At 38.0% G+C, this 10153-nt stretch overlaps 1 non-coding gene across 1 annotated transcript; it reads right to left on the reverse strand.

Moving 5' to 3' along the window:
- Window positions 1–6843: 6843 nt before the first annotated feature.
- Window positions 6844–6950, reverse strand: LOC128248421 (U6 spliceosomal RNA). The gene has a single exon (XR_008264663.1). It is a non-coding gene; the product is annotated as a U6 spliceosomal RNA (small nuclear RNA).
- Window positions 6951–10153: the final 3203 nt, after the last annotated feature.

A 10153-nucleotide genomic window follows, 5' to 3' on the forward strand; every position in this document is an offset into this window, starting at 1 on the left:
ATAGAGTTAGGAAACTCACTTTAAAACCACGGGGTTTCGGGTTCAGTTCCACTGAGCGTCGCCCTAAGCAAGTGTCATCTACTATATCCACAGACCAGCCAGTGCCTTGTGAAAGTCTGTGATATACGCGTTTGTGTGTGTGTGTGTGTGTGTGTGTGTGTGTGTGTGTGTGTTCGTGTGCATGAGTGTGTTCGTGTGCATGAGTGTGTACGTGTGTCTATGTGTGCGTGTGTTTGTGTGTGTGCGTGTGTGCGCGTGTGTGTGTGTATGTGTGTGTCTGTGTTTGTCACCCACCTTCACCGCTTAACAACCGGTGTTAGTTTGTTTATGTGCTCGAAACTTAGCGGCAGGCTTTAAACTACCGTTACAACAATTGCTACTACTGCTACTTCTACTACTACTGCTGTTGTGGCTACTACTAATACTACTACTACTACTACTACAATTTGCATGTAATCCGATTTGTGTATGATTAATCGCAGCTCATGGATGGAACAATATTAATATTTAAAGTTAAACTGATCTGTCAAGGCCGTATTTGACTATTTTTATCAGTTGTTGAATAATTTAACGACTGAAAAAAGATTGTCCAGTAGATATATCAGGAAGTACTAAAATAAAACCAAGTACAGCATGGAAAAGACATATTAACCTTTCCAAAACAAAGTAAAAAAAATCTGCTAACTTTACTTAATCATTTATTATTTAGTGTCAAAAGTTTTCGTCACACCCACAGCAACCTGGTCACTGACACAGTTCCATTGCAACTTAATGACCAAGTCACAGTTGGTGAGACAAATGCTTTTATATCAAATAATAAACGCTTTAAGTGAATTTCTTTTCTACTCTAGGAACAAGGCCCCGAAATTTTGTGGGAAGGGGCCAGTCGATTAGATCGACCCAAGTACGCAACTGGTACTTAATTTATCGATCCGGAAATGATAAAACGCAAAGTCGCCTTCGGCGGAATTTGAACTCAGAGCGTAAGGGCAGACGAAATACAGCTAAGCATTTCGTCCGGCATGCTAACATTTCTACCAGCTCGCCGCCTTATACTTTCAGTGAAATTAATACACTTGTCAATGGCCAGATTGTGGTTGGTTCGATGGAAATTTTGACAGCAAATAACAATGTACAACACGATGTTTGTCCTTTGGAATTAACTGTTATTTTCTATATTCTTTCTCCTAGAAAATACCTAGAAAATATGAAGAATGGCGAATATTTCCTTCAAAGTTTACTTTTATTACATTTATTCAAACCCCAAATAATTCCTTTCAGTTTATGGCTATGATACTCCCACACTACTCCTGCTCAGGAACAGAGATATACATAGGAACATGCTCAAGGGTTAAGTTCAAGCAACGAATAAGCAAATATGTGGTATTTGGCAGAATATTTGCTATAACGATATTTCTGCTTCAGCAACTGAGCACTGAATGTGTCTGAAATGTAATGTAAAATAGGTCAGTTTGAAAACATTGATGTCCAGGTCACAAAAGCAAAGTTTTAAGGGAATAATAGTTATTTCCCTTGATTTCTAGATAGAAGCAAACAGGAAATAACACTTACTGACCAAAGACAGAAACAAAGATAATTTTGTTACTGAGTGTAATAAATGTTTTATGAAATAGACAGTGTGTGTGTGTGTGTGTGTGTGTGCTCGTTCTTGAATGGCTAAAATGTATCTGTCCCTCTGTAATTGCTATGGTTTCAACACGCGATCTTATATGAGAGAAAACTTACCAGACTAGTAATAAAGAATATTTGAAATGAGAATGTCTGTTTTATTGGTGGGATTTCTCTGGGATATTTTCAGGTCAGACTGAAAATAAAAATATGTGCAACTGAGAGCCTCAAATGCACGAGATAAGTGCATTTGAGGCTCTCAGTTGCACATTAAAAAATCTCGGAAGTAACCTAAGATCATGAGTAGAATCACGAGTCTTTACACTGGTTATTTCTGGTAAATTTTACCAGTCATCTCAAAGTATACACCTGCTGGTACGTTAAGAATGTCTGAGAGAAACCAACGTCTGCAGACAGGAGTTCAATGATGACATCACCTATGTACTTATCATGTTACGTGCATAATTCCGGTTCGGTAAAACCACAAATAAATTGATATTTAAGAACTGTTTGCACTGTGATTTTCAAGACAATACAGTTGCTGTAAACTACACGTGTGGTTTCAGTTTACAGTTTGCATTACTTTAATCAAGAATAGAAATCATTTGTTCAATGAAGTTAACAAACATAATGTTACACAACTAATATAGTGGTTATTATTATTATTATTATTATTATTATTATTATTATTATTATTATTAGCTTCTAACGCTGGAGATGTACTACGGTGCCAGCTTTTCACTACCAGTGAACTAAGGTAACACCTCATATTTTTCGAGCACCATCCAGAGTATTCGAGCGGTGCTGTTTTCTGCAAGTGCTCCACCCTTATTTGTTCTATGTACATCTCAAGATCTTTATTCAGTTCCCAGGGCTCCGACAATTATTGGTACTTCTACCACCTTTTTTAGTGACCACAACTGTTTAAACTCCCAAGCAAACTTGTTATATCTATCAACTTTTCTTTCTTCCTTATTGTATACCTTGTTGTCAGCTAGACATGCTATATCTACGATCCAGTATCGTCTGCTTTCTTTCTCAATTAAGACTGTCTGGTTTCCTATTCTATATCTTATTATTATTATTATTATTATTATTATTATTATTATTATTATTATTATTATTATTATTTCAATTATATTTTTATTTCTTGCCAAGTGTCTTCCTAACACCTAGGACAAAGAAACTCATTGTAAACATCGGCAGGCCATTAAAATAAACACACCAGATGTTGGGGAAATGCAAACTCTTCCCGATATTGTATTACATGAGTTTTTTTTTTGTTATGGGGTCTGGTGCAGTCAGTTGTTGCATTAGTGTTTATATAGTGTTGTGTGTGTAATGTAAGTTCTGTTGGATATCGAGCCTACTGGTGGTTGTTAATTTTGTTGGATATTTGCTATATAGAGTGTCTTGTGTTTGTGGATTTTTTTGCTTGGGTTGTATTATTGAATTGATAGTGTCTTGCGTAAGATGTAAGTTGTGCCTAACAGGGCTATTTTTGTGTAGTGTTGAGGGTCTAGGTATAGCTTCTACGTTTTTGTTCACATGTTTCTTTATCGTGCCTGATGCTCCAATTATTACAGGTATCGTTTTAACCTTCATTCCCCACATCTTGAACACTTCACTTTTGAGGTCTTTGTACTATGATAATTTCTCCACTTTTTGCTGGGCAATATTTTGGTCAGAAGGGACTGCAATGTCTATCAGTATGCAGGTGGGATTTTTATTTTTTTTTTTTCGAATCCTGGATTATTATATCTGGGCAATTAACAGCCAGAGATGATGTGGTCAACTGTTTTATTTTGCCGGCTGTGCTACTACTACTACTAGTAGTAGTAGTAGTAGTAGTAGTAGTAGTAGTAGTATGGGAGCATGCGCTGTAACAGCTTACCCACTCAGCCGAAATTGCTATTGGTCTTGTACCAACATATTTCAAAAGTAACATTGACAAAAAGCGGTAGATTGCGCTTACTCTACTGTATATTGCTCATCTCTTTATATATAGGAATGTTTCAAATATAACAATGATTAAATATAAAAATCTTGATATTCTAATGTTCTAATGAAGTTTAAATAACAAAAGACATGGTTATGAATTATTCAATAGCATTGGCATAAGTCCACATCTCAAAGCAATCTTGTTTCGCCCCAAGAATCTCGTTTTACTTGTCAGATCGTCCTACTTAGTTTACCATCCGTGTTTAGACATGCTTATTATTAAAATATTTTTGCTTATTTATTCAACCAAGGTTGCGTTCGTTTCATGCCAACAAAAATATACCATATTTTTTTTATAAAAACCAGCAATGTCGCCTCTATGTGGTCGTTTGGTCTGTTAGAAAAGCAAGCAAATTTCTTTTGTAAAACATTCTTATGTCTGAGAAAAAGGACGCATTGAACAATGTCGTCTAAATCAGTGCTTCTCAAACTATCTGATGTAGCGTACCGGCAGTTTTTTTGTTCCTAATGTGCCAGGGACTGGTAATATTTCTTAGTAATATTAATTTATACCGGAAACAATGTATACAATGAATATAATAAAAGTTGAGAATGTTTTTTATATCGTATATTTATTTTGTAAACAGATAATACAATATTACATAAGCATATATAAGCAGTATATAAGCAGTATATAAGCATTTTATAATGTTTCTTTCTTTTCTGAAAACTCGCCGCATGCCGGCAGCTGATAGCTCGCGGACCGGCACCGGTTTGCGGACCACCACTTTGAGTAGCACTACTTCTGAGTAGCATTACTTCTGATGTCTCTCTCTCTCTCTCTCTCTCTCTTCTCTCTCGTTTTCTCTCTCTCTTTCTTTCTCTTTCTCTCCATTTTTCTTTCTCTCTCTCACTCTCACTCTCTCTCTCTCCCCTTCACTTTGTTTCTGTCTATCTATATATCTGTATGTCTGCCAGTATATCCCCTTCACCTTATCTTCTTTGTTCCACCCCTCCCATCACAAATGCACTCAGAAGCACACATAGATTAAAACACGTGTATATTTCCTGATTTCACATCCTTTCTAGTTCGTTTCCCTTGCTCATATAACCACGTTGTGCAACATGAACCAACAAGAAAACCTCAAAATGATCGCTTGACCTGCTGAAATGCAACAATCAAGTTCCCCCATCAATTCACACAACCAAGACCAAACCAACACCACCGCCACCAACACCATAACCACCACTACTACTACCATTATCATCACAAAACGACACGTTTGACAATCGAGTTTAATGGTTGTCACCCGGGGTCCATATGGCTCTTGGTGGGTGGGGGATCCATAAAAGACTTATTAAAATTTTTATGTGCATTAAATTGCTTGTGGCCATGTGGTAACAAGCTTGCCTCCAAACCACATGACTCCGGGCTCAGTCCCATTGCGTGGCACCTTGGGCAAGTGTCTTCTACGATAGCGTCGGGCCGACCAAAGCCTTGTGGGTGGATTTGGTAGACGGAAACTAAAAGAAGCCCGTCGTATATAAATATATGTGTGTGTGCGTGCCTCTGTGTGTGTGTGTGTGTGTGTGTGTGTGTGTGTGTGTGTGTGTGTGTGTGTGTGTGTGTGTGTGTGTGTGTGTGTCCTCCAACACCGATTGACAACTGGTTTTGATGTGTTTACGTGCCCGTAACACCAGCGGTTCGGCAAAAGAGACCGAGAGAATAAATACCATGCTTAAAAAAGTGCTGGGGTCTAGTCATTCGACTAAAAATTCTCGAAGGCGTTGCCCCAGCATTTTGGTCGCGGTCTAGTGGCTGAAACAAATAAAAGCCAAATGACAATACACCAGATATTTTAATTTTTTTAATACAATTCTTAATAATGTTTAATTACAAAATTACAGTCGAATTTTTTTTAAGTATACATTGAATGGCTATGGATGTCCAGGAGAGTAACATAGAAAACAAGGATGTCCATAAGCATAAAATGGTTGAGAACCACTGATTTAGTCTTAGATACTGAAAGATACTGGATGGTCAAGATCGAAACGCTGCTGATGACAGATCAGGCAGGGCTAACTTGGAGCTACACAACAACAACACCGCAACCATCATTTTGCTAATCCAATTTACTCAAATCCAATCAGATGCTACTGTTTTCATCCAGTTGCTTGCCTTATTAATTGAATTCGCTCTCGAATCTTCAGAAACTATTGAAGTTAGACATTATGGATTTTTAACATAGTTTTTAATAATTCACGTTCATTGTTGGCGGCTGAAAAAAAAACTACAGCCAAATTGAGAAGGAGGCATTAACCATTATTTTTGCGGTGAAAAAATTTCACAAATACATACATGGAAGGAAATTCAATCTACACACAGATCACCGCCCATTGTTATCAATTTACGGGTCGGAAAAGAGTATCCCCTCACATACAGCCAATCGATTGCAACGCTGGGGGACATTCCTGCTAGATTATGATTTTAAGATGGAATTTCTTCCAGCAAAAAAAATTAGTACACGGGGATAGGCTGTCAAGATTGATTCCTAAATACAATGAACCGTTAGAGGACGCGATATTGTTGTTGTTGGCACTCCGTCGCTTACGACGTCGAGGGTTCCAGTTGATCGGATGATCAACAGAACAGCCTGCTCGTGAAATTAACGTGCAAGTGGCTGAGCACTCCACAGACAGGTGTACCCTTAACGTAGTTCTCGGGGATATTCAGCGTGACACAGAATGTGACAAGGCTGACCCTTTGAATTACAGGTACAACAGAAACAGGAAGAAAGGGTGAGAGAAAGTTGTGGTGAAAGAGTACAGCAGGGTTCGCCACCATCCTCTGCCGGAGCCTCGTGGAGCTTTAGGTGTTTTCGCTCAATAAACACTCACAACGCCCGGTCTGGGAATCGAAACCGCGATCCTATGACCGCGAGTCCGCTGCCCTAACCACTGGGCAATTGCGCCTCCAGAGGACGCGATAATAGCGGCATTAAAAGCCGAAATAAAATATATATATATATACTCTGCAACGTAGTATGCAAACTACCTGTCACTTTAGAAGAAATAAAAATTAAAGCTGAGAAGGGCGCATCCATAATAAAAGTGGAAACAATAGTGACGTTTAAGGCAGATACAAAAATTCAGGTGACCGAGTGTAACACAGTTTCGAAATGGTATTCGGTATGTGACGACGTACTTATGTACGCTCAGACGGTTGTAATACCTGTTTCTTTGCAAAACTGAACCCGGAGCCATGTAGTCGAAAAGCAAACCTTTTACCATACAACCACGCATGTCATTCTTGCGCAGGGGCCATACTAATATTCTCTGTATCATTCGAATATTAGTATATGTACTGCTGAAACAAGTACAATACATTTATTATTTAAATATAATGATATACATTTATTGTATTTTGTCTAAAATCAAAAAGCAAACACTCCAAGACAGGTTTCCATAGTAAATACAAAAGTAATGGACTCTTCTTCAGGCCAGAAATTTTGAGGTAAGGGTCTTAGTCTATACCATCAACTCCATTACTCGACTGGTTCTTTGTTTTATCTACTCCTGAAGGATTAAGGACAAAAGTGACCCCGGGACGAACTGAAAACAGAACGAAGAGAGTTGGAGGAAATACCGACGCTCTAACTATTCTACCAGATTACTCCGAACCCTTTTTTAACATAGTCGCAATGCTTTAAATTTAGACCAAAAGATTTGATTATACAGATCCTAGTACTTGAATTATAGTTTATTTTATCGGCCCCGGAAGGGTGAAGGGCAAAGTTAATCTCGGCGTGATTTCAACCCAGAACGTAAAAATCCAGAACAAATAATAACCCTTTCTACTATAAACACTAGACCTGAACTTTTGTGGGTGAGTGGGGGTAACCAAACTCATTGACCCCAGTGCTCGACTGGTACTTATTTTATCGAAAGGATAAAAGGCGAAGTCGACTTCAGAGGAATTTGAACTTAGAATGTAACGAGCCGGAAGAAATGCCGCTAATCAATTTGTTCGACATGCCAACGGTCCTGCCAGCTTACCGCCTTAAAGCTGAATGTAATAATCCTTTCTACTCCAGGCACAAGGTTTGGAAATTGCGGGAAGGGACTAGTCGATTAAATCGACCCCAGTGCTTCACTGGTACTTATTTCATCGATCCAGAAAAGAGAAAAGCTTAGTCGATTTCTCGGAATTTGAATTTAGAATGTAAAAAGCGAACGAAACGCCGCTGAACATTTTGTCCGGCCTGCTGACAATTTTACCAGCTCTAGAACAAATAATAATAATACATAGCCTGTTGTCATTGGGGGGGGGGCACTTGGAATGATAACGAAATGAGCAAGCAAATAGGTAGACCAAATTCCTGGTAGCCCAAAAGTAAGTGATTTGCAAAAGATCGTATTTATGGACCCTGAAAAAGGTAGAAGGAAAAGTCGACCTCAGAATGTAAAGACAGACGAAAAACGGCTAAGCATTTTGTCTGGTGTGCTAACGAATCTGCCAGCTCGTGGTCTTAAGGTAAATAATAATAATAATAATAATAATAATAATAATAATAATAATTTCTTTATATTAGCTATTAAGAGCAATTATACTCATCATTCGTGGATGCAAAATACGAAACGTTAAGACTAGAGATACCTTCATAGACACAATGCACTTATAAGCTCATCATTCAACATATGTGAAGGTGCGTGGCCTAGTGGTTAGGGTACATGGTATACGATCGAAGGTCATGAGTTCGATTCCCTGCAAGGCATTTTATTTTAAGTTGCTCCAGTCAACTCAGCTGGCAAATATGAGTAGTACCTGCATTTCAAAGGGCCAGCTTTGTTGCATTGTTTCACGCTGCATCTCTTTGTAAACTACGTCAAGGGTACACGTGCCTGTGGAATACTCAGCCACTTACACGTTCGGATCAACTGGATCCCTCGTCGTCGTAACTGACGGAGTGCCAGTTTGAATTCAACGTGATCCTTCCTTTTTTAATGCAGCAGTTTATTTGAGGTAGATGTGGCTGCTTCTATATCTAGCAGGCTGATCGACGACATATTGTGTCCATCATTTCACAAGCTGGTGAAATTGCTTGTCTTCGCTTAGTTGCAAATGATAAGAGCAGTGTTGCGTTTGAACTACCACCGTAGAAGGTTAGAAATAAAATCCAACAATCGTAATATATTCCTAGCTCTTGGCATATTCATACCTGTAACCATTGTTGTTCTACAGGTTAAAGAAATCAATTAATTAATTAATTCGTCTATGAAACCATAATTTAGTTTACTGTACGCAGGACGAACAATAGCGTTATCAGAAAAATCATTTGTTTTGAAAGAACTCCAGACATGGTCAGAACATTTGCCGTTTATAATACAAAAGCTGCTCTGGAAACAATAATAATAGACAAACTACTTTACCTAAAACAATCCCTGGGTCATTAAACTGTTACGTAATATAAGTAATATTGCACAGTAATTATTGCACCGAGAGAACTTTACAAAATTTACAAATTTACAAAATTTATAAAATAGGAACCACTAAAGAAACCCTTTTATTCTATGAAATGAATGATTACCCAACATCATCTCACAGACCAAGAAGAATAAGGTAATGTTTGAAGCTATTTCTTAAAATTCGTTTCAATTCGTTTTCGTTTATCTTTTTCTTTTCTTTTTTTTTAGCTACCGTCCTTTTTAACTTTTGTGGTTTTGTTATATTTTTTCTTTATTATGTTTGTTTTTTTTAAATTTTATTTTAGGGAGTTCATTTATTTACTATAAAGGGGGAAAACTGGTAGAACAATTAATAGCATGCCGTTCAAAACGCTTAGCGGCGTTTAATTCCAACTTTTCGTTCTGAGTTAGTTCAAACGCCACGGAAGTCGACTTTGCTTTGCGGCCTTTCGAGGTCAATGAAATAAGTACCAGCTGGAAACTAGGGCTGATAATCGGCTTCCCCCTCCCCTCAAAATTGTTGGTCATGTGCCAAAATTAGAAAGAACATATTATTGTCCCCCTCATCCTTTGCCCTTGTGGCACATAAATGATATTATTATTATTATTATTATTATTATTATTATTATTATTATTATTATTATTATTAATGCGGTGAGTTGGCCGAGTCGTTAGCACGCTGGCCAAAATGCTTAGCGGTATTTCGTCTGTCTCATGTTGTGAGTTCAAATTCTGCTGAGGTCGACATGGACTTCCATCATTTCGGGATCGATAAAATAAGTACCAGTTGAATACTGGTTCGATGTAATCGACTATACCCCTACCGCAAATTTCATGTCTTGTGCCTATAGACGAGAAGATTATTTTAAGGTGGAAAGCTGGCAGAATCTTTAGCATGCCGGACAAAACGCTTAGCGGTATTTTACTCGTCGCTACGTGTCTGAGTTCAAACTACGCCGAGGTCGACTTTGCCTTTCATCCTTTCAGGGTCGATAAATGAAGTACCAGTGAAACACTTGGGTCGATGTGATCGACCAGCCCCCCCCCACCAAATTTCAGGCTTTGTGTCTTTAGTAGAAAGGATTGTTATTATTATTATTATTATTATTATTATTAT

The sequence above is a fragment of the Octopus bimaculoides genome, chromosome 7, assembly GCF_001194135.2.
Source record: "Octopus bimaculoides isolate UCB-OBI-ISO-001 chromosome 7, ASM119413v2, whole genome shotgun sequence".
NCBI lineage: Eukaryota > Metazoa > Mollusca > Cephalopoda > Octopoda > Octopodidae > Octopus > Octopus bimaculoides.